At 48.4% G+C, this 25399-nt stretch overlaps 1 protein-coding gene across 1 annotated transcript in view; it reads right to left on the bottom strand.

Annotated features, from left to right (window-relative positions):
- LOC121531649 (collagen alpha-1(X) chain) overlaps nt 1-25399 on the bottom strand; it is an 89888-nt gene that overhangs the window by 36269 nt on the left and 28220 nt on the right. The gene's annotated exons all lie outside the window — the stretch shown is intronic.

Genomic DNA, 25399 nt, shown 5'->3' on the forward strand with positions numbered 1-25399 from the left:
ATGCCTCTACTTCCAGCTTATACATACTATATATATTTGATGGACAGTCAATTTTACAATAATTATATTTTGTTTGTTTTTACTCCTGAACTTCCTCCGATCATTTTCATGATGTCCATCTGGTTTGCTTCTATATGCCATATCTTTCTAACTGTGCTCTTTCACAAAAGTTCTCAACCTATAACCTATATACTTATTATGGACACAGTATGCTTTACATTAGTTAAATGCTTACTTATGGGTCCTTTTACAGCAATAAAGAGCTTTAAAAAAAATATGAAATAGAATGGGAGAAACTCCCCAAATACAGGTGTGCCAAGCTTGTAGCTTCATACCCAAGAAGACTCGAGGCTGTAATCGCTGCCAAAGGTGCTTCAACAAAGTACTGAGTAAAGGGTCAGAATACTTCTGTAAATGTGATATTTCTGTTTTTTAATACATTTGCAAAAATGTCTAAAAACCTGCTTTTGCTTTGTCATTATGGGGTATTGTGTGTAGATTGATGAGGGGAAAAAACGATTTAATCCATTTTATAATAAGGCTGTAATGTAACAAACTGTGGAGAAAGTCAAGGGGTCTGAATACTTCCCGAATGCACTGTATGTGGCGAGTGTGAAAGTTTGTGTGTGTGTGTGTGGCGTCAGTATGCATGTGTGTGCATGTTATGTGTGAGTGTGTTGGGGTGTCAGTGTAACTATGTGTGGGTAGAGTCCAGTGTGGGGGTAGAGTCCAGTGAGTGTGTGGGTAGGGTCCAGTGTGAGGGTAGAGTCCAGTGTGTGGGTAGAGTCCAGTGAGTGGTGTGATGTCACGAGAGGCTGTGTCCTGGAGGGACGTTACACCCCCCTGAGGTGGCTGCAAACCCAGACAGCTATGGCTCCATCTGCTGGTATGGTCGGGAACTCCACCCCTCTATGGCCAATCTTCCCACGCAGCTGAAACAAATGAGGAGCTGATGAGCTGAAGGTTTGGGAAGTGAAGAGACACAGTCTCCAACCTGGGCTCTCTGGAGAACAAGAGTGCTGCACGTCCACTTCCATGAGGAATATAAGGATTTGGAGATACTTACCTTTGGGAAATACTCACCTTTGGATATATGCACCTGTGGAAATACGTGAGAGACATTTGGAAGGACTTTTTGCTGGGTTGGCCACTAGCTGCAACGTGGACTACAGTAAGGCTGGGGAAAAGTTATCTGAGCGAGTGAGAATTATGATTTTGGATGTGGAAGAGACATCCCTGAACTGTTAACCCTTAAAGAGCCACAAGAGAACAGAATTTTGTTATATTTTCGTTAATTTCCCAAGACCTTTAATAAAATCCTTGTTTTGTTTGAACCTTGTCTCCTTGCACTACTTGAGCAATCCCGCTGAAAGCCGTGTAGCCTCTCGTGACGTCACAGATGGTGGAGAATACGGGCACGCTCAAGCGTTAATAGTGCATGTCAGAGGAGGATACCGAAGGTTTGATCACCCAGTTTTCCAAGTTGGCCGTAGGCTCCCCGCCGACTGAAATGGAGGACATATTGAAAGCCCTTGTTGCTGGCCAGCAAGCCCAGATGCAAGCAAACGTGGCTCTCTTGGAGGAGCAAAAGAAAGCCAACCTTCTGAAGGCAGAGGAATTGCAGTTGCAGAGACAGAGGGTGGTCCAAAATACCCGCCCCATAAAGGCAAGTGACTTTATATCTAAGATGGGAGCTACCGATGACATTGAGGCATACCTGCATGCATTTGAGGCCACGGCCACTAGGGAAGCCTGGACCAAGCAACAGTGGGTTGGTCTGTTAGCCCCCTTTCTAACCGGGGAATCGCTGAATGCTGTCCGGGACCTGGGCCCTGACCAGGTTACTGACTATGATGCCCTGAAGTCTGAGATCCTCAGCAGATATGGACTCACAAAGTTTGGTATGGCCCAGCGCTTTCACAGCTGGACCTTCCAACCAGACCAACCTCCTCGGGCGCAGATGCATGAACTTGTCCGAATCGCAAGGAAATGGCTGGATCCGCAGAGGAATACAGCAGCGGCGGTGGTGGAGGCCGTTGTGGTGGATCGTTACCTACGCGCCCTGCCTTATGAGGCAAAACGGTTCATCAGTCAACAGGCCTTGACCACGGCTGATCTGACCGTGGAAGCTGTGGAAAAGTACCAGGCCACAGCGGAGATGCTGAATGCTTCCGAAAAGACCCCAGGAGTGCGGCCCCACCACAAATGGGAAGAACCCGTCCAAAGGACCCCCAAGGTCTCGAACCCAGCCACGTCAGGACTTATCCCGGCTCCAGGGGGAGCCAGAAACCAGGCGGGTCCAAGAAGAGTACACCAGGAGGGGGAAACTCGACAGTGTTACCGGTGTGGGGAGATGGGACATATCTCCTGGCAGTGTGGGAAACCAGCCGATGAACCTATGCCCACTGCGGAGTCCTCCAGCTCAGCACCCACACACCGTGTTGCCTCGCTCTTGGGAGTCGTAGATGGCGGCCCAGATCGACCCCCCACCTGCCCGGTAACTGTGAATCACCATGATGTGGAGGCCTTACTGGATTCTGGTAGCCGGGCCACCCTGGTGCGTAAGGATTTGGTGGGCCCAACGTGTCTGACCCCGGGGAAAGTCCTCCCAGTTTCCTGTGTCCATGGAGACACCAGAGAATACCCCATGACTGAACTTACAATGACCAGCACGCGGGGAACCATACACACGACGGCGGGGGTGGTTGATTCCCTCCCCGTCCCTGTCCTAATTGGGCCGAGACTGCCCAGCCTTTTACCCACTCTGGAGAGAGTCTCAGGAGAGGTTAACCCGAGTACCTCGGAAACGGAGAGGCAAGACTCATCCTGGGAAGGCTCCGGTGCAATCCTCCGAGTTACTCACTCCCGCCCCGGGCTCTGATAGGGATGGCAGGTGCCCAGACCGACACAGAGACGGAGCTACAGAATCTGGACAAAGAACTGTCTGGTCTGAAGGGGACCGCTGAGAGGTATCGTTTGTTAAAGCAACAGTTAGACATGAAGACAGAAGAGTTAGATATCCTCCAGGCTAAACTCCAACAGAGCTCCTTCCCTAAGCAACAGGAGGAGCTGGAGAGGCTGCGCAGGACCATCGAGGAGTGTGAGGAGACCCTGCGCAGTAGTAAGGGAGGTCCAGAAGAAGGCAGAGGAGAAGTACAAGGTGTTGGAGAACAAGATGAAGAATGCGGAGGCAGAGAGAGAGAAGGAACTGAAAGCTGCTCAACAGAAGCTAAACTCTGCTAAAACCAAGGCTGATGCGTTCAGTAAGAAACTCAAGGAGAGACAACAGGAGGCTGAGTCCCTGGTCCTAGAGTTGGAGGAGTTGAAGAGAGAGCAGTCTGGCAAGCACCACGGCAATGCGGACGCCCTCTCCCGGCGTGATGCCTTCTTCGCTGCCTTTACCCGACGAGGACGTCGGTCCCGAGAGGGGGATGTGTGATGTCACGAGAGGCTGTGTCCTGGAGGGACGTTACACCCCCCTGAGGTGGCTGCAAACCCAGACAGCTATGGCTCCATCTGCTGGTATGGTCGGGAACTCCACCCCTCTATGGCCAATCTTCCCACGCAGCTGAAACAAATGAGGAGCTGATGAGCTGAAGGTTTGGGAAGGGAAGGGACACAGTCTCCAACCTGGGCTCTCTGGAGAACAAGAGTGCTGCACGTCCACTTCCATGAGGAATATAAGGATTTGGAGATACTTACCTTTGGGAAATACTCACCTTTGGATATATGCACCTGTGGAAATACGTGAGAGACATTTGGAAGGACTTTTTTGCTGGGTTGGCCACTAGCTGCAACGTGGACTACAGTAAGGCTGGGGAAAAGTTATCTGAGCGAGTGAGAATTATGATTTTGGATGTGGAAGAGACATCCCTGAACTGTTAACCCTTAAAGAGCCACAAGAGAACAGAATTTTGTTATATTTTCGTTAATTTCCCAAGACCTTTAATAAAATCCTTGTTTTGTTTGAACCTTGTCTCCTTGCACTACTTGAGCAATCCCGCTGAAAGCCGTGTAGCCTCTCGTGACGTCACAGTGGGTAGAGTCCAGTGTGTGGGTAGAGTCCAGTGTGGGGGTAGAGTCCAGTGTGTGGGTAGGGTCCAGTGTGTGGGTAGAGTCCAGTGTGTGGGTAGAGTCCAGTGTGGGGGTAGAGTCCAGTGTGTGGGTAGGGTCCAGTGTGTGGGTAGAGTCCAGTGTGTGGGTAGAGTCCAGTGTGTGGGTAGAGTCCAGTGTGTGGGTAGAGTCCAGTGAGTGTGTGGGTAGAGTCCTGTGTGTGGTAGAGTCCAGTGTGTGGGTAGAGTCCAGTGAGTGTGTGGGTAGAGTCCAGTGTGTGGGTAGGGTCCAGTGTGTGGGTAGAGTCCAGTGAGTGTGTGGGTAGAGTCCAGTGAGTGTGTGGGTAGAGTCCAGTGTGTGGGTAGAGTCCAGTGTGTGGGTAGAGTCCAGTGTGGGGGTAGAGTCCAGTGTGTGGGTAGAGTCCAGTGTGTGGGTAGAGTCCAGTGAGTGTGTGGGTAGAGTCCAGTGTGTGGGTAGGGTCCAGTGTGTGGGTAGAGTCCAGTGAGTGTGTGGGTAGAGTCCAGTGAGTGTGTGGGTAGAGTCCAGTGTGTGGGTAGAGTCCAGTGTGTGGGTAGGATCCAGTGTGAGGGTAGAGTCCAGTGTGTGGGTAGAGTCCAGTGAGTGGGTAGAGTCCAGTGTGTGGGTAGAGTCCAGTGTGGGGGTAGAGTCCAGTGTGTGGGTAGGGTCCAGTGTGTGGGTAGAGTCCAGTGTGTGGGTAGAGTCCAGTGTGTGGGTAGAGTCCAGTGTGTGGGTAGAGTCCAGTGAGTGTGTGGGTAGAGTCCAGTGAGTGTGTGGGTAGAGTCCAGTGTGTGGTAGAGTCCAGTGAGTGTGTGGGTAGAGTCCAGTGAGTGTGTGGGTAGAGTCCAGTGTGTGGGTAGGGTCCAGTGTGTGGGTAGAGTCCAGTGAGTGTGTGGGTAGAGTCCAGTGAGTGTGTGGGTAGAGTCCAGTGTGTGGGTAGAGTCCAGTGTGTGGGTAGAGTCCAGTGTGTGGGTAGAGTCCAGTGTGTGGGTAGAGTCCAGTGTGGGGGGTAGAGTCCAGTGTGGGTGAGTCCAGTGTGTGGGTAGAGTCCAGTGAGTGTGTGGGTAGAGTCCAGTGTGTGGGTAGGGTCCAGTGAGTGTGTGGGTAGAGTCCAGTGAGTGTGTGGGTAGAGTCCAGTGAGTGTGTGGGTAGAGTCCAGTGTGTGGGTAGAGTCCAGTGTGTGGGTAGAGTCCAGTGTGTGGGTAGAGGCCAGTGTGTGGGTAGAGTCCAGTGTGTGGGTAGAGTCCAGTGTGTGGGTAGAGTCCAGTGTGTGGGTAGAGTCCAGTGAGTGGGTAGAGTCCAGTGTGTGGGTAGAGTCCAGTGTGTGGGTAGAGTCCAGTGGGTGGGTAGAGTCCAGTGTGTGGGTAGAGTCCAGTGAGTATGTGGGTAGAGTCCAGTGTGGGGGTAGAGTCCAGTGGTAGAGTCCAGTGTGTGGGTAGAGTCCAGTATGTGGGTAGAGTCCAGTGTGTGGGTAAATCCAGTGTGTGGTAGAGTCCAGTGTGTGGGTAGAGGCCAGTGTGTGGGTAGAGTCCAGTGTGTGGGTAGAGTCCAGTGTGTGGGTAGAGTCCAGTGAGTGTGTGGGTAGAGTCCAGTGTGTGGGTAGAGTTCAGTGTGTGGGTAGAGTCCAGTGGGTGGGTAGAGTCCAGTGAGTGGGTAGAGTCCAGTGAGTATGTGGGTAGAGTCCAGTGTGTGGGTAGAGTCCAGTGTGTGGGTAGAGTCCAGTGTGTGGGTAGAGTCCAGTGAGTATGTGGGTAGGGTCCAGTGTGTGGTAGAGTCCAGTGTGTGGGTAGAGTCCAGTGTGAGGGTAGAGTCCAGTGTGGTGGTAGAGTCCAGTGTGTGGTAGAGTCCAGTGAGTGGGTAGAGTCCAGTGAGTGTGTGGGTAGAGTCCAGTGTGTGGGTAGAGTCCAGTGTGTGGGGTAGAGTCCAGTGTGTGGGGTAGAGTCCAGTGTGTGGTAGAGTCCAGTGTGTGGGTAGAGTCCAGTGTGTGGGTAGAGTCCAGTGTGTGGTAGAGTCCAGTGTGTGGGTAGAGTCCAGTGGGGGGTAGAGTCCAGTGGTAGAGTCCAGTGTGTGGGTAGAGTCCAGTGTGTGGGTAGAGTCCAGTGTGGGGGTAGAGTCCAGTGTGTGGTAGAGTCCAGTGTGTGGGTAGAGTCCAGTGAGTGGGTAGAGTCCAGTGAGTGTGTGGGTAGAGTCCAGTGTGTGGGTAGAGTCCAGTGTGTGGGGTAGAGTCCAGTGTGTGGGTAGAGTCCAGTGTGTGGGTAGAGTCCAGTGTGTGGGTTGAGTCCAGTGTGTGGGTAGAGTCCAGTGTGTGGGTGGAGTCCAGTGTGTGGTAGAGTCCAGTGTGTGGGTAGAGTCCAGTGTGTGGTAGAGTCCAGTGTGTGGGTAGAGTCCAGTGTGTGGGTAGAGTCCAGTGTGTGGTAGAGTCCAGTGTGTGGGTAGAGTCCAGTGGGTGGGTAGAGTCCAGTGAGTGGGTAGAGTCCAGTGAGTATGTGGGTGAGAGTCCAGTGTGTGGGTAGAGTCAGTGTGTGGGTAGAGTCAGTGAGTATGTGGGTAGGGTCAGTGTGTGGTAGAGTCCAGTGTGTGGGTAGAGTCCAGTGTGAGGTAAAGTCCAGTGTGGTGGTAGAGTCCAGTGTGTGGTAGAGTCCAGTGAGTGGGTAGAGTCCAGTGAGTGTGTGGGTAGAGTCCAGTGTGTGGGTAGAGTCCAGTGTGTGGGGTAGAGTCCAGTGTGTGGGGTAGAGTCCAGTGTGTGGGTAGAGTCCAGTGTGTGGGTAGAGTCCAGTGTGTGGGTAGAGTCAGTGTGTGGGTAGAGTCCAGTGTGTGGGTAGAGTCCAGTGGGGGTAGAGTCCAGTGGTAGAGTCCAGTGTGTGGGTAGAGTCCAGTGTGTGGGTAGAGTCCAGTGTGGGGGTAGAGTCCAGTGTGTGGTAGAGTCCAGTGTGTGGGTAGAGTCCAGTGAGTGGGTAGAGTCCAGTGAGTGTGTGGGTAGAGTCCAGTGTGTGGGTAGAGTCCAGTGTGTGGGGTAGAGTCCAGTGTGTGGGTAGAGTCCAGTGTGTGGGTAGAGTCCAGTGTGTGGGTTGAGTCCAGTGTGTGGGTAGAGTCCAGTGTGTGGGTGGAGTCCAGTGTGTGGTAGAGTCCAGTGTGTGGTAGAGTCCAGTGTGTGGGTAGAGTCCAGTGTGTGGTAGAGTCCAGTGTGTGGGTAGAGTCCAGTGTGTGGGTAGAGTCCAGTGTGTGGTAGAGTCCAGTGTGTGGGTAGAGTCCAGTGTGTGGGTAGAGTCCAGTGTGTGGTAGAGTCCAGTGTGTGTGTAGAGTCCAGTGTGTGGTAGAGTCCAGTGTGTGGGTAGAGTCCAGTGTGTGGTAGAGTCCAGTGTGTGGGTAGAGTCCAGTGTGTGGGTAGAGTCCAGTGGTAGAGTCCAGTGGTAGAGTCCAGTGTGTGGGTAGAGTCCAGTGTGTGGGTAGAGTCCAGTGTGTGGGTAGAGTCCAGTGTGTGGGTTGAGTCCAGTGTGTGGGTAGAGAGCCAGTGTGTGGTAGAGTCCAGTGTGTGGGTAGAGTCCAGTGTGTGGTAGAGTCCAGTGTGTGGTAGAGTCCAGTGTGTGGTAGAGTCCAGTGTGTGGGTAGAGTCCAGTGTGTGGGTAGAGTCCAGTGTGTGGGTAGAGTCCAGTGTGTGGGTAGAGTCCAGTGTGTGGTAGAGTCCAGTGTGTGGGTAGAGTCCAGTGTGTGGTAGAGTCCAGTGTGTGGTAGAGTTCAGTGTGTGGTAGAGTCCAGTGTGTGGGTAGAGTCCAGTGTGTGGGTAGAGTCCAGTGTGTGGGTAGAGTCCAGTGTGTGGGTAGAGTCCAGTGTGGGGTAGAGTCCAGTGTGTGGGTAGAGTCCAGTGTGTGGATAGGGTCCAGTGTGTGGGTAGAGTCCAGTGTGTGGGTAGAGTCCAGTGTGGGGGTAGAGTCCAGTGTGTGGGTAGAGTCCAGTGTGGGGGTAGAGTCCAGTGTGTGGGTAGAGTCCAGTGTGTGGGTAGAGTCCAGTGTGTGGGTAGAGTCCAGTGTGTGGGTAGAGTCCAGTGTGTGTGGGTAGAGTCCAGTGTGTGAGTAGAGTCCAGTGTGTGGGTAGAGTCCAGTGTGTGGTAGAGTCCAGTGTGTGGGTAGAGTCCAGTGTGTGGGTAGAGTCCAGTGTGTGTGTAGAGTCCAGTGTGTGTGTAGAGTCAGTGCAAGGGAGTTAGTGCAAAAAAGGGTCAATGCAGGTGGTCCGGGTAGCCATTTGATTAGCCATTTAGCCGTCTTGTTTATCAGTCTTATGGCTTGTGGGTAGAAGCTGTTCAGGGTCCTGTTGATTCCAGACTTGGTGCACTGGTACCGCTTGCCATGCGGTAGCAGAGAGAACAGTCTGTGGCTTGGGTGGCTGGAGTCTTTAACCATTTGTTGGGCCTTCCTCTGACACCGCCTGGTATAGAGGTCCTGGATGGCAGGAAGCTCGGCCCCTGTGCTGTACTGGGCCATACGCACTACCCTCTGTAGCGCCTTGCGGTCGGATGCCGAGCAGTTGCCATTCCAAATGGTGATGCAGCCAATCAAGATGCTCTCGATGGTGCAGCTGTATAACTTTTTGAGGATCTGAGGGCCCATGCCAAATCTTTTCAGCCTCCTGAGGGGAAAGAGGCGTTGTCGTGACCTCTTCACGACTGTGTTGGTGTATTTGGACCATGATAGATCCTTAGTGATGTGAACACCGAGGAACTTGGAGCTCTCTACCCGCTCCACTACAGCCCTGTCGATGTGAATGGGGGCGTGGTCGGCCCTCCGTTTCCTGTAGTCCATATAGAAATCTATAATTTATCGCTCTCACTTTCTGTCCATTAAGAACCAATGATGTGCTACCTTTTTTAATACCTTTGGCATTTACCATTGAGTGAGAGTGAGTGACAGATTAGTATTGTATTGGTTGAAGCTTAATGTTAAATTAACATCTCCCATATCTAAGCTAACATGACACCAATGTCAATTAGAATTCGCAACTTCAACCACATACTGGATTTAGCCATTTTCTGTGCCTACCTTGGTAAAATTCTCAGATTAAAACAAGACTATAGCGTCCATACATTGAGTGTATAAAACATTAGGAACACCTTCATAATATTGAGTTGCACCCCCTTTTGCCCTCAGAACAGCCTGCTACCCAGCTGGCCCTAACATTAACTAAGACATGCTACCCAGCTGGCCCTACATTAACTAAGACATGCTACCCAGCTGGCCCTACATTAACTAAGACATGCTACCCAGCTGGCCCTACATTAACTAAGACATGCTACCCCAGCTGGCCCTACATTAACTAAGACATGCTACCCAGCTGGCCCTAACATTAACTAAGACATGCTACCCAGCTAGCCTAACATTAACTAAGACATGCTACCCAGCTGACCCTACATTAACTAAGACATGCTACCCAGCTGGCCCTACATTAACTAAGACATGCTACCCAGCTGGCCCTAACATTAACTAAGACATGCTACCCAGCTGGCCCTAACATTAACTAAGACATGCTACCCAGCTGGCCCCAACATTAACTAAGACATGCTACCCAGCTGGCCCTAACATTAACTAAGACATGCTACCCAGCTGGCCCTAACATTAACTAAGACATGCTACCCAGCTGGCCCTAACATTAACTAAGACATGCTACCCAGCTGGCCCTACATTAACTAAGACATGCTACCCAGCTGGCCCTACATTAACTAAGACATGCTACCCAGCTGGCCCTACATTAACTAAGACATGCTACCCAGCTGGCCCTAACATTAACTAAGACATGCTACCCAGCTGGCCCTAACATTAACTAAGACATGCTACCCAGCTGGCCCCTAACATTAACTAAGACATGCTACCCAGCTGGCCCTACATTAACTAAGACATGCTACCCAGCTGGCCCTACATTAACTAAGACATGCTACTCAGCTGGTCCTACATTAACTAAGACATGCTACCCAGCTGGCCCTACATTAACTAAGACATGCTACCCAGCTGGCCCTACATTAACTAAGACATGCTACCCAGCTGGCCCTACATTAACTAAGACATGCTACTCAGCTGGTCCTACATTAACTAAGACATGCTACCCGGCTCTCCCTAAAATTAACATTTACATTTTAGTCATTTAGCAGACACTCTTATCCAGAGCAACTTACAGTTAGTGAGTGCATGCATTATTTTTTATTTTTTTCATACTGGCCCCCCGTGGGAATCGAACCCACAACCCTGGCGTTGCAAATGTCATGCTCTACCAACTGAGCTACATCCCTGCCGGCCATTCCCTCCCCTACCCTGGACGACGCTGGGCCAATTGTGCGCCGCCCCATGGGTCTCCTGGTTGCGGCCGGCTACGACAGAGCCTGGATTCAAACCAGGATCTCTAGTGGCACATTAACTAAGACATGCTACCCAGCTGGCCCTAACATTAACTAAGACATGCTACCCAGCTGGCCCTAACATTAACTATGACATGCTAACCGGCTAGCCCTAACATTAACTAAGACATGCTACCCAGCTGGCCCTAACATTAACTATGACATGCTAACCAGCTAGCCCTAACATTAACTAAGACATGCTACCCGGCTAGCCCTAACATTAACTAAGACATGCTACCCGGCTAGCCCTAACATTAACTAAGACATGCTACCTGGCTAGCCCTACATTAAGTAAGACATGCTACCCAGCTGGCCCTATATTAACTAAGACATGCTACCCAGCTGGCCCTACATTTAGTAAGACATGCTACCCAGCTGGCCCTAACATTAACTAAGACATGCTACCCAGCTGGCCCTATATTAACTAAGACATGCTACCCAGCTGGCCCTACATTTAGTAAGACATGCTACCCAGCTGGCCCTAACATTAACTAAGACATGCTACCTGGCTAGCCCTAACATTAACTAAGACATGCTACCCAGCTGGCCCTAACATTAACTAAGACATGCTACCCAGCTGGCCCTAACATTAACTAAGACATGCTACCCAGCTGGCCCTAACATTAACTAAGACATGCTACCCAGCTGGCCCTACATTAACTAAGACATGCTACTCAGCTGGTCCTACATTAACTAAGACATGCTACCCAGCTGGCCCTACATTAACTAAGACATGCTACCCAGCTGGCCCTACATTAACTAAGACATGCTACCCAGCTGGCCCTACATTAACTAAGACATGCTCCCCGGCTCTCCCTAAAATTAACATTTACATTTTACATTTTAGTCATTTAGCAGACACTCTTATCCAGAGCAACTTACAGTTAGTGAGTGCATGCATTATTTTTTATTTTTTTCATACTGGCCCCCCGTGGGAATCGAACCCACAACCCTGGCGTTGCAAATGTCATGCTCTACCAACTGAGCTACATCCCTGCCGGCCATTCCCTCCCCTACCCTGGACGACGCTGGGCCAATTGTGCGCCGCCCCATGGGTCTCCTGGTTGCGGCCTGCTACGACAGAGCCTGGATTCAAACCAGGATCTCTAGTGGCACATTAACTAAGACATGCTACCCAGCTGGCCCTAACATTAACTAAGACATGCTACCCAGCTGGCCCTAACATTAACTATGACATGCTAACCGGCTAGCCCTAACATTAACTAAGACATGCTACCTGGCTAGCCCTAACATTAACTAAGACATGCTAACCGGCTAGCCCTAACATTAACTAAGACATGCTACCCAGCTGGCCCTACATTAAGTAAGACATGCTACCCAGCTGGCCCTAACATTAACTAAGACATGCTACCCAGCTGGCCCTACATTAACTAAGACATGCTACCCAGCTGGCCCTACATTAACTAAGACATGCTACCCAGCTGGCCCTAACATTAACTAAGACATGCTACCCAGCTGGCCCTATATTAACTAAGACATGCTACCCAGCTGGCCCTACATTTAGTAAGACATGCTACCCAGCTGGCCCTAACATTAACTAAGACATGCTACCCAGCTGGCCCTATATTAACTAAGACATGCTACCCAGCTGGCCCTACATTTAGTAAGACATGCTACTCCAGCTGGCCCTAACATTAACTAAGACATGCTACCTGGCAGCCCTAACATTAACTAAGACATGCTACCCAGCTGGCTCTAACATTAACTAAGACATGCTACCCAGCTGGCTCACATTAACTAAGACATGCTACCCAGCTGGCCCTACATTAACTAAGACATGCTACCCAGCTGGCCCTACATTAACTAAGACATGCTACCCAGCTGGCCCTAACATTAACTATGACATGCTAACCGGCTAGCCCTACATTAACTAAGACATGCTACCTGGCTGGCCCTACATTAACTAAGACATGCTACCCGGCTGGCCCTACATTAACTAAGACATGCTACCCAGCTGGCCCTAACATTAACTAAGACATGCTACCCAGCTGGCCCTAACATTAACTAAGACATGCTACCCAGCTGGCCCTACAGTTAGTAAGACATGTTACAGTAAATCACCTAACTACTAAGGCATGCAGCATTATTGTAAACCATGACTGAATACCAACGTGTTGGAATGTATGTCAAGCGCCAACCAGAGGGACAACCTTTTATTTTGAGCATTAAGGCTAATTAGTTAGCCATTAAATCTTCAAAGCTGGAGCAAGTGTCTGAAAGCTAACAAGTACTGCTGTGTGGCTGTGGTGGTATGCTGCGCTCCATCCATACACCACATGCTGCTGTTTCTACCACTATGTAAACTGTGGCCTCGGTAATCAGCCTTGTTTAATGCAGACATCTGGAGGAACAGCCTAGTGAATATGTGCAGCTGCAGTGCTGTGTGTGTCTCATCAACGCCTCCACCTCATGGTCCTCACAGAGAGAGCTTCACCAGCTGGGTGACATAAAAGGCCTGTTCCACTCAGGGCCCTCGGGGGGGGGGGGGAAATACTAATACAAGGGCAGTGTCCCAACAGCACCCTATTTCCTACATGGTGCACTACGGTTTGACCAGAGAACTATGGGCCCTGGTCAAACTTAGTGCATTATATAGGCAATAGGGTGCTATTTGGGACACAGTGAAGGTGAAGAGGGTTGAAGGTATTGAAATACTGTCGGTTCAGAGCACGAAAAACCCTGTAAACTGCGGTTGCCAGGAACAAATCAGTAGACGACAGACGCCCCAGAGCTGAAGACATTTGCCCTAAAACGTTCTTAGTTCTATTTCCATACAGTAAGTCTACTACTCTCTAAACAGGTGAATGGAAGAACATGAATGATGATCGTGTTTGCAAATACAGGTGATTAACAACATACAGTCGTGGTCAAAAGTTTTGAGAATGACAAGTATTGGTCTTCACAATGTTCGCTGCTTCAGTGTTATGAGATATTGTTTAGATATTTTTGTCAGATGTTACTATGGTATACTGAAGTATAATTACAAGCATTCCATTAGTGGCAAAGGCTTTTATTGACAATTACCTCTGCAATCCGCCCTGGCATGCTGTCAATTAACTTATGGGCCACATCCTGACTGATGGCAGCCCATTCTTGCATAATCAATGCTTGGAGTTTGTGGGTTTTTGTTCGTCCACCCGCCTCTTGAGGATTGACCACAAGTTCTCAATGGGATTAAGGTCTGGGGAGTTCCCTGGCCATGGACCCAAAATGTAGATGTTTTGTTCCCCGAGCCACTTAGTTATCACTTTTGCCTTATGGCAAGATGCTCCATCATGCTGGAAAAGGCATTGGTCGTCACCAAACTGTTCTTGGATGGTTGGGAGAAGATGCTCTCGGAGGATGTGTTGGTACCATTCTTTATTCATGGTGTGTTTTTAGGCAAAATTGTGAGCGAGCCCACTCCCTTGGCTGAGAAGCAACCCCACACATTTTTTAAACATTTTAGTCATTTAGCAGACGCTCTTATCCAGAGCGACTTACAGTTAGTGAGTGCATACATTTTCATACTGCCCCCCCCGTGGGAAACGAACACACAACCCTGGCGTTGCAAGCGCCATGCTCTACCAACTGAGCTACACGGGACTACACATGAATGGTCTCAGGATGCTTTACTGTTGGCATGACACAGGACTGATGGTAGCGCTCACCTTCTCTTCTCCAGACAAGGTGTTTTCCGGATGCCCCAAACAATCGGAAAGGGGATTCATCAGAGAAAATGACTTTACCCAGTCCTCAGCAGTCCAGTCCCTGTACCTTTTGCAGAATATCAGTCTGTCCCTGATGTTTTTCCTGGAGAGAAGTGGCTTCCTCGCTTCCCTTCTTGACACCAGGCCATCCTCCAAAAGTCTTTGCCTCACCGTGCGTGCAGATGCACTCACACCTGACTGCTGCCATTCCTGAGCAAGCTCTGCACTGGTGGTGCCCCGATCCCGCAGCTGAATCAACTTTAGGAGACTGTCCTGGCGCTTGCTGGACTTTCTTGGGCGCCCTGATTCCTTCTTCACAACAATTGAACCTCTCTCCTTGATGTTCTTGATGATCCGATAAATGGTTGATTTAGGTGCAATCTTACTAGCAGCAATATCATTGCCTGTGAAGCCCTTTTTGTGCAAAGCAATGATGACAGCACGTGTTTCCTTGCAGGTAACCATGGTTAACAGCGGAAGAACAATGATTTCATGCACCACCCTCTTTTTAAAGCTTCCAGTCTGTTATTCTAACTCAATCAGCATGACAGAGTGATCTCCAGCCTTGTCCTCGTCAACACTCTCACCTGTGTTAACGAGAGAATCACTGACATGATGTCAGCTGGTCCTTTTGTGGCAGGGCTGAAATGCAGTGGAAATGTTTTTGGGGGGATTAAGTTCATTTTCATGGCAAAGAGGGACTTTGCAATTAATTGCAATTCATCTGATCACTCTTCATGACATTCTGGAGTATATGCAAACTGCCATCATCAAAACTGAGGCAGCAGACTTTGTGAAGATTAGTATTTGTGTCATTCTCAAAACTTTGGACCATGACTGTACAGCCACGGTCTCTGACTGACTGATCACAGCATTCCATCACCCTCTGTAAGAACAGAACTGACTGACTGATCACAGCATTCCATCACCCTCTGTAAGAACAGAACTGACTGATCACAGCATTCCATCACCCTCTGTAAGAACAGAACTGACTGACTGATCACAGCATTCCATCACCATCTGTAAGAACAGAACTGACTGATCACAGCATTCCATCACCCTCTGTAAGAACAGAACTGACTGATCACAGCATTCCATCACCCTCTGTAAGAACAGAACTGACTGACTGATCACAGCATTCCATCACCCTCTGTAAGAACAGAACTGACTGATCACAGCATTCCATCACCCTCTGTAAGAACAGAACTGACTGATCACAGCATTCCATCACCCTCTGTAAGAACAGAACTGACTGACTGATCACAGCATTCCATCACCCTCTGTAAGAACAGAACTGACTGATCACAGCATTCCATCACCCTCTGTAAGAACAGAACTGACTGACTGATCACAGCATTCCATCACCCTCTGTAAGAACAGAACTGACTGACTGATCACAGCATTCCATCACCCTCTGTAAGAACAGAACTGACTGACTGATCACAGCATTCCATCACCCTCTGTAAGAACAGAACTGACTGATCACAGCATTCCATCACCCTCTGTAAGAACAGAACTGACTGACTGATCACAGCATTCCATCACCCTCTGTAAGAACAAGAACTGACTGATCACAGCATTCCATCACCCTCTGTAAGAACAGAACTGACTGACTGATCACAGCATTCCATCACCCTCTGTAAGAACAGAACTGACTGACTGATCACAGCATTCCATCACCCTCTGTAAGAACAGAACTGACTGATCCAGCATTCCATCACCCTCTGTAGGAACAGAACTGACTGACTGATCACAGCATTCCATCACCCTCTGTAAGAACAGAACTGACTGATCACAGCATTCCATCACCCTCTGTAAGAACAGAACTGACTGATCACAGCATTCCATCACCCTCTGTAAGAACAGAACTGACTGATCACAGCATTCCATCACCCTCTGTAAGAACAGAACTGACTGACTGATCACAGCATTCCATCACCCTCTGTAAGAACAGAACTGACTGATCACAGCATTCCATCACCCTCTGTAAGAACAGAACTGACTGATCACAGCATTCCATCACCCTCTGTAAGAACAGAACTGACTGATCACAGCATTCCATCACCCTCTGTAAGAACAGAACTGACTGACTGATCACAGCATTCCATCACCCTCTGTAAGAACAGAACTGACTGATCACAGCATTCCATCACCCTCTGTAAGAACAGAACTGACTGATCACAGCATTCCATCACCCTCTGTAGGAACAGAACTGACTGACTGATCACAGCATTCCATCACCCTCTGTAAGAACAGAACTGACTGATCACAGCATTCCATCACCCTCTGTAAGAACAGAACTGACTGACTGATCACAGCATTCCATCACCCTCTGTAAGAACAGAACTGACTGATCACAGCATTCCATCACCCTCTGTAAGAACAGAAGACTGACTGATCACAGCATTCCATCACCCTCTGTAAGAACAGAACTGACTGATCACAGTATTCCATCACCCTCTGTAAGAACAGAACTGACTGATCACAGCATTCCATCACCCTCTGTAAGAACAGAACTGACTGATCACAGCATTCCATCACCCTCTGTAAGAACAGAACTGACTGACTGATCACAGCATTCCATCACCCTCTGTAAGAACAGAACTGACTGATCACAGCATTCCATCACCCTCTGTAAGAACAGAACTGACTGACTGATCACAGCATTCCATCACCCTCTGTAAGAACAGAACTGACTGACTGATCACAGCATTCCATCACCCTCTGTAAGAACAGAACTGACTGATCACAGCATTCCATCACCCTCTGTACGAACAGAACTGACTGACTGATCACAGCATTCCATCACCCTCTGTAAGAACAGAACTGACTGACTGATCACAGCATTCCATCACCCTCTGTAGGAACAGAACTGACTGATCACAGCATTCCATCACAGAACAGAGGTGACTGATCACAGCATTCCATCACCCTCTGTAGGAACAGAACTGACTGATCACAGCATTCCATCACCCTCTGTAGGAACAGAACTGACTGATCACAGCATTCCATCACCCTCTGTAAGAACAGAACTGACTGACTGATCACAGCATTCCATCACCCTCTGTAAGAACAGAGACTGACTGATCACAGCATTCCATCACCCTCTGTAAGAACAGAACTGACTGACTGATCACAGCATTCCATCACCCTCTGTAAGAACAGAACTGACTGATCACAGCATTCCATCACCCTCTGTAAGAACAGAACTGACTGACTGTCACAGCATTCCATCACCCTCTGTAGGAACAGAACTGACTGATCACAGCATTCCATCACCCTCTGTAGGAACAGACTGACTGACTGATCACAGCATTCCATCACCCTCTGTAAGAACAGAACTGACTGACTGATCACAGCATTCCATCACCCTCTGTAAGAACAGAACTGACTGATCACAGCATTCCATCACCCTCTGTAAGAACAGAACTGACTGACTGATCACAGCATTCCATCACCCTCTGTAAGAACAGAACTACTGACTGATCACAGCATTCCATCACCCTCTGTAAGAACAGAACTGACTGACTGATCACAGCATTCCATCACCCTCTGTAAGAACAGAATACTGACTGATCACAGCATTCCATCACCCTCTGTAAGAACAGAACTGACTGATCACAGCATTCCATCACCCTCTGTAAGAACAGAACTGACTGACTGATCACAGCATTCCATCACCCTCTGTAAGAACAGAACTGACTGATCACAGCATTCCATCACCCTCTGTAAGAACAGAACTGACTGATCACAGCATTCCATCACCCTCTGTAAGAACAGAACTGACTGACTGATCACAGCATTCCATCACCCTCTGTAAGAACAGAACTGACTGATCACAGCATTCCATCACCCTCTGTAGGAACAGAACTGACTGATCACAGCATTCCATCACCCTCTGTAAGAACAGAACTGACTGATCACAGCATTCCATCACCCTCTGTAAGAACAGAACTGACTGACTGATCACAGCATTCCATCACCCTCTGTAAGAACAGAACTGACTGATCACAGCATTCCATCACCCTCTGTAAGAACAGAACTGACTGATCACAGCATTCCATCACCCTCTGTAAGAACAGAAGACTGACTGATCACAGCATTCCATCACCCTCTGTAAGAACAGAACTGACTGATCACAGCATTCCATCACCCTCTGTAAGAACAGACTGACTGACTGATCACAGCATTCCATCACCCTCTGTAAGAACAGAACTGACTGACTGATCACAGCATTCCATCACCCTCTGTAAGAACAGAACTGACTGACTGATCACAGCATTCCATCACCCTCTGTAAGAACAGAAACTGACTGATCACAGCATTCCATCACCCTCTGTAAGAACAGAACTGACTGATCACAGCATTCCATCACCCTCTGTAAGAACAGAACTGACTGACTGATCACAGCATTCCATCACCCTCTGTAAGAACAGAACTGACTGATCACAGCATTCCATCACCCTCTGTAAGAACAGAAGACTGACTGATCACAGCATTCCATCACCCTCTGTAAGAACAGAACTGACTGATCACAGCATTCCATCACCCTCTGTAAGAACAGAACTGACTGATCACAGCATTCCATCACCCTCTGTAAGAACAGAATGACTGACTGATCACAGCATTCCATCACCCTCTGTAAGAACAGAACTGACTGATCACAGCATTCCATCACCCTCTGTAAGAACAGAACTGACTGACTGATCACAGCATTCCATCACCCTCTGTAAGAACAGAACTGACTGATCACAGCATTCCATCACCCTCTGTAAGAACAGAGACTGACTGATCACAGCATTCCATCACCCTCTGTAAGAACAGAAGACTGACTGATCACAGCATTCCATCACCCTCTGTAAGAACAGAACTGACTGATCACAGCATTCCATCACCCTCTGTAAGAACAGAACTGACCGATCACAGCATTCCATCACCCTCTGTAAGAACAGAACTGACTGACTGATCACAGCATTCCATCACCCTCTGTAAGAACAGAACCTGACTGATCACAGCATTCCATCACCCTCTGTAAGAACAGAACTGACTGATCACAGCATTCCATCACCCTCTGTAGGAACAGAACTGACTGACTGATCACAGCATTCCATCACCCTCTGTAAGAACAGAACTGACTGATCACAGCATTCCATCACCCTGTAAGAACAGAACTGACTGACCACAGCATTCCATCACCCTCTGTAGGAACAGAAACTGACTGATCACAGCATTCCATCACCCTCTGTAAGAACAGAACTGACTGACTGATCACAGCATTCCATCACCCTCTGTAAGAACAGAACTGACTGATCACAGCATTCCATCACCCTCTGTAGGAGGACAGAACTGACTGATCACAGCATTCCATCACCCTCTGTAAGAACAGAACTGACTGACTGATCACAGCATTCCATCACCCTCTGTAAGAACAGAACGACTGACTGATCACAGCATTCCATCACCCTCTGTAAGAACAGAACTGACTGATCACAGCATTCCATCACCCTCTGTAGGAACAGAACACTGACTGATCACAGCATTCCATCACCCTCTGTAGGAACAGAACTGACTGACTGATCGCAGCATTCCATCACCCTCTGTAAGAACAGAACTGACTGATCACAGCATTCCATCACCCTCTGTAAGAACAGAACTGACTGATCACAGCATTCCATCACCCTCTGTAAGAACAGAACTGACTGACTGATCACAGCATTCCATCACCCTCTGTAAGAACAGAGACTGACTGATCACAGCATTCCATCACCCTCTGTAAGAACAGAACTGACTGACTGATCACAGCATTCCATCACCCTCTGTAGGAACAGAAACTGACTGATCACAGCATTCCATCACCCTCTGTAAGAACAGAAGACTGACTGATCACAGCATTCCATCACCCTCTGTAAGAACAGAACTGACTGATCACAGCATTCCATCACCCTCTGTAAGAACAGAACGACTGACTGATCACAGCATTCCATCACCCTCTGTAAGAACAGAACGACTGACTGATCACAGCATTCCATCACCCTCTGTAAGAACAGAACTGACTGATCACAGCATTCCATCACCCTCTGTAAGAACAGAACTGACTGATCACAGCATTCCATCACCCTCTGTAAGAACAGAACTGACTGACTGATCACAGCATTCCATCACCCCTCTGTAAGAACAGAACTGACTGATCACAGCATTCCATCACCCTCTGTAAGAACAGAACTGACTGATCACAGCATTCCATCACCCTCTGTAAGAACAGAACTGACTGATCACAGCATTCCATCACCCTCTGTAAGAACAGAACTGACTGACTGATCACAGCATTCCATCACCCTCTGTAAGAACAGAACTGACTGATCACAGCATTCCATCACCCTCTGTAAGAACAGAGCTGACTGATCACAGCATTCCATCACCCTCTGTAAGAACAGAACTGACTGACTGATCACAGCATTCCATCACCCTCTGTAAGAACAGAGACTGACTGATCACAGCATTCCATCACCTCTGTAAGAACAGAACTGACTGACTGATCACAGCATTCCATCACCCTCTGTAGGAACAGAACTGACTGATCACAGCATTCCATCACCCTCTGTAAGAACAGAACTGACTGACTGATCACAGCATTCCATCACCCTCTGTAAGAACAGAACTGACTGATCAAGCATTCCATCACCCTCTGTAAGAACAGAACTGACTGACTGATCACAGCATTCCATCACCCTCTGTAAGAACAGAACTGACTGACTGATCACAGCATTCCATCACCCTCTGTAAGAACAGAACTGACTGATCACAGCATTCCATCACCCTCTGTAAGAACAGAACTGACTGATCACAGCATTCCATCACCCTCTGTAAGAACAGAACTGACTGATCACAGCATTCCATCACCCTCTGTAAGAACAGAACTGACTGATCACAGCATTCCATCACCCTCTGTAAGAACAGAGACTGACTGATCACAGCATTCCATCACCCTCTGTAAGAACAGAACTGACTGACTGATCACAGCATTCCATCACCCTCTGTAAGAACAGAACGACTGACTGATCACAGCATTCCATCACCCTCTGTAAGAACAGAACTGACTGACTGATCACAGCATTCCATCAACCTCTGTAAGAACAGAACTGACTGATCACAGCATTCCATCACCCTCTGTAAGAACAGAACTGACTGACTGATCACAGCATTCCATCACCCTCTGTAAGAACAGAGACTGACTGATCACAGCATTCCATCACCCTCTGTAAGAACAGAACTGACTGACTGATCACAGCATTCCATCACCCTCTGTAAGAACAGAAACTGACTGATCACAGCATTCCATCACCCTCTGTAAGAACAGAACTGACTGATCACAGCATTCCATCACCCTCTGTAAGAACAGAACTGACTGATCACAGCATTCCATCACCCTCTGTAAGAACAGAACTGACTGACTGATCCAGCATTCCATCACCCTCTGTAGGAACAGAACTGACTGAGACTGATCACAGCATTCCATCACCCTCTGTAAGAACAGAACTGACTGATCACAGCATTCCATCACCCTCTGTAGGAACAGAACTGACTGATCGACAGCATTCCATCACCCTCTGTAGGAACAGAACTGACTGATCACAGCATTCCATCACCCTCTGTAAGAACAGAAACTGACTGATCACAGCATTCCATCACCCCTCTGTAAGAACAGAACTGACTGATCACAGCATTCCATCACCCTCTGTAAGAACAGAACTGACTGACTGATCACAGCATTCCATCACCCTCTGTAAGAACAGAACTGACTGATCACAGCATTCCATCACCCTCTGTAAGAACAGAACTGACTGATCACAGCATTCCATCACCCTCTGTAAGAACAGAACTGACTGACTGATCACAGCATTCCATCACCCTCTGTAGGAACAGAACTGACTGATCACAGCATTCCATCACCCTCTGTAAGAACAGAGACTGACTGATCACAGCATTCCATCACCCTCTGTAAGAACAGAACTGACTGATCACAGCATTCCATCACCCTCTGTAAGAACAGAACTGACTGACTGATCACAGCATTCCATCACCCTCTGTAGAGAACAGAACTGACTGATCACAGCATTCCATCACCCTCTGTAAGAACAGAACTGACTGACTGATCACAGCATTCCATCACCCTCTGTAAGAACAGAACTGACTGACTGATCACAGCATTCCATCACCCTCTGTAAGAACAGAACTGACTGACTGATCACAGCATTCCATCACCCTCTGTAAGAACAGAACTGACTGACTGATCACAGCATTCCATCACCCTCTGTAAGAACAGATACTGACTGATCACAGCATTCCATCACCCTCTGTAGGAACAGAACGACTGACTGATCACAGCATTCCATCACCCTCTGTAGGAACAGAACGACTGACTGATCACAGCATTCCATCACCCTCTGTAAGAACAGAACACTGACTGATCACAGCATTCCATCACCCTCTGTAAGAACAGACTGACGATCACAGCATTCCATCACCCTCTGTAAGAACAGAACTGACTGATCACAGCATTCCATCACCCTCTGTAAGAACAGAACTGACTGATCACAGCATTCCATCACCCTCTGTAAGAACAGAACTGACTGACTGATCACAGCATTCCATCACCCTCTGTAGGAACAGAACTGACTGACTGATCACAGCATTCCATCACCCTCTGTAAGAACAGAAACTGACTGATCACAGCATTCCATCACCCTCTGTAGGAACAGAACTGACTGATCACAGCATTCCATCACCCTCTGTAAGAACAGAACTGACTGACTGATCACAGCATTCCATCACCCTCTGTAGGAACAGAACTGACTGATCACAGCATTCCATCACCCTCTGTAAGAACAGAACTGACTGATCACAGCATTCCATCACCCTCTGTAAGAACAGAACTGACTGATCACAGCATTCCATCACCCTCTGTAGGAACAGAACTGACTGACTGATCACAGCATTCCATCACCCTCTGTAAGAACAGACGACTGACTGATCACAGCATTCCATCACCCTCTGTAAGAACAGAACTGACTGACTGATCACAGCATTCCATCACCCTCTGTAAGAACAGAGACTGACTGATCACAGCATTCCATCACCCTCTGTAAGAACAGAACTGACTGATCTGATCAGCATTCCATCACCCTCTGTAAGAACAGAGACTGACTGATCACAGCATTCCATCACCCTCTGTAAGAACAGAACTGACTGATCACAGCATTCCATCACCCTCTGTAAGAACAGAACTGACTGACTGATCACAGCATTCCATCACCCTCTGTAAGAACAGAACTGACTGACTGATCACAGCATTCCATCACCCTCTGTAAGAACAGAACTGACTGACTGATCACAGCATTCCATCACCCCTCTGTAAGAACAGAACTGACTGACTGATCACAGCATTCCATCACCCTCTGTAAGAACAGAACTGACTGACTGATCACAGCATTCCATCACCCTCTGTAAGAACAGAACTGACTGATCACAGCATTCCATCACCCTCTGTAAGAACAGAACTGACTGATCACAGCATTCCATCACCCTCTGTAAGAACAGAACGACTGACTGATCACAGCATTCCATCACCCTCTGTAAGAACAGAACTGACTGATCACAGCATTCCATCACCCTCTGTAAGAACAGAACTGACTGATCACAGCATTCCATCACCCTCTGTAAGAACAGAACTGACTGACTGATCACAGCATTCCATCACCCTCTGTAAGAACAGAACTGACTGATCACAGCATTCCATCACCCTCTGTAAGAACAGAAGACTGACTGATCACAGCATTCCATCACCCTCTGTAAGAACAGAACTGACTGACTGATCACAGCATTCCATCACCCTCTGTAGGAACAGAACTGACTGACTGATCACAGCATTCTATCACCCTCTGTAAGAACAGAACTGACTGACTGATCACAGCATTCCATCACCCTCTGTAAGAACAGAATACTGACTGATCACAGCATTCCATCACCCTCTGTAAGAACAGAACTGACTGACTGATCACAGCATTCCATCACCCTCTGTAAGAACAGAACTGACTGACTGATCGCAGCATTCCATCACCCTCTGTAAGAACAGAACTGACTGATCACAGCATTCCATCACCCTCTGTAGGAACAGAACTGACTGATCACAGCATTCCATCACCCTCTGTAAGAACAGAACTGACTGATCACAGCATTCCATCACCCTCTGTAAGAACAGAACTGACTGATCACAGCATTCCATCACCCTCTGTAAGAACAGAACTGACTGATCACAGCATTCCATCACCCTCTGTAAGAACAGAACTGACTGATCATCAGCATTCCATCACCCTCTGTAAGAACAGAACTGACTGACTGATCACAGCATTCCATCACCCTCTGTAAGAACAGAACTAGACTGATCGCAGCATTCCATCACCCTCTGTAAGAACAGAACTGACTGACTGATCACAGCATTCCATCACCCTCTGTAAGAACAGAACTGACTGATCACAGCATTCCATCACCCTCTGTAAGAACAGAACTGACTGACTGATCACAGCATTCCATCACCCTCTGTAAGAACAGAACTGACTGATCACAGCATTCCATCACCCTCTGTAAGAACAGAACTGACTGACTGATCACAGCATTCCATCACCCTCTGTAAGAACAGAACTGACTGACTGATCACAGCATTCCATCACCCTCTGTAAGAACAGAACTGACTGACTGATCACAGCATTCCATCACCCTCTGTAAGAACAGAACGACTGACTGATCACAGCATTCCATCACCCTCTGTAAGAACAGAACTGACTGATCACAGCATTCCATCACCCTCTGTAAGAACAGAACTGACTGATCACAGCATTCCATCACCCTCTGTAGGAACAGAAGACTGACTGATCACAGCATTCCATCACCCTCTGTAAGAACAGAACTGACTGACTGATCACAGCATTCCATCACCCTCTGTAAGAACAGAACTGACTGATCACAGCATTCCATCACCCTCTGTAAGAACAGAATGACTGACTGATCACAGCATTCCATCACCCTCTGTAAGAACAGAACTGACTGACTGATCACAGCATTCCATCACCCTCTGTAAGAACAGAACTGACTGATCACAGCATTCCATCACCCTCTGTAAGAACAGAAGACTGACTGATCACAGCATTCCATCACCCTCTGTAAGAACAGAACTGACTGACTG

Source organism: Coregonus clupeaformis, chromosome 2 (assembly GCF_020615455.1).
Source record: "Coregonus clupeaformis isolate EN_2021a chromosome 2, ASM2061545v1, whole genome shotgun sequence".
Classification (NCBI taxonomy): domain Eukaryota; kingdom Metazoa; phylum Chordata; class Actinopteri; order Salmoniformes; family Salmonidae; genus Coregonus; species Coregonus clupeaformis.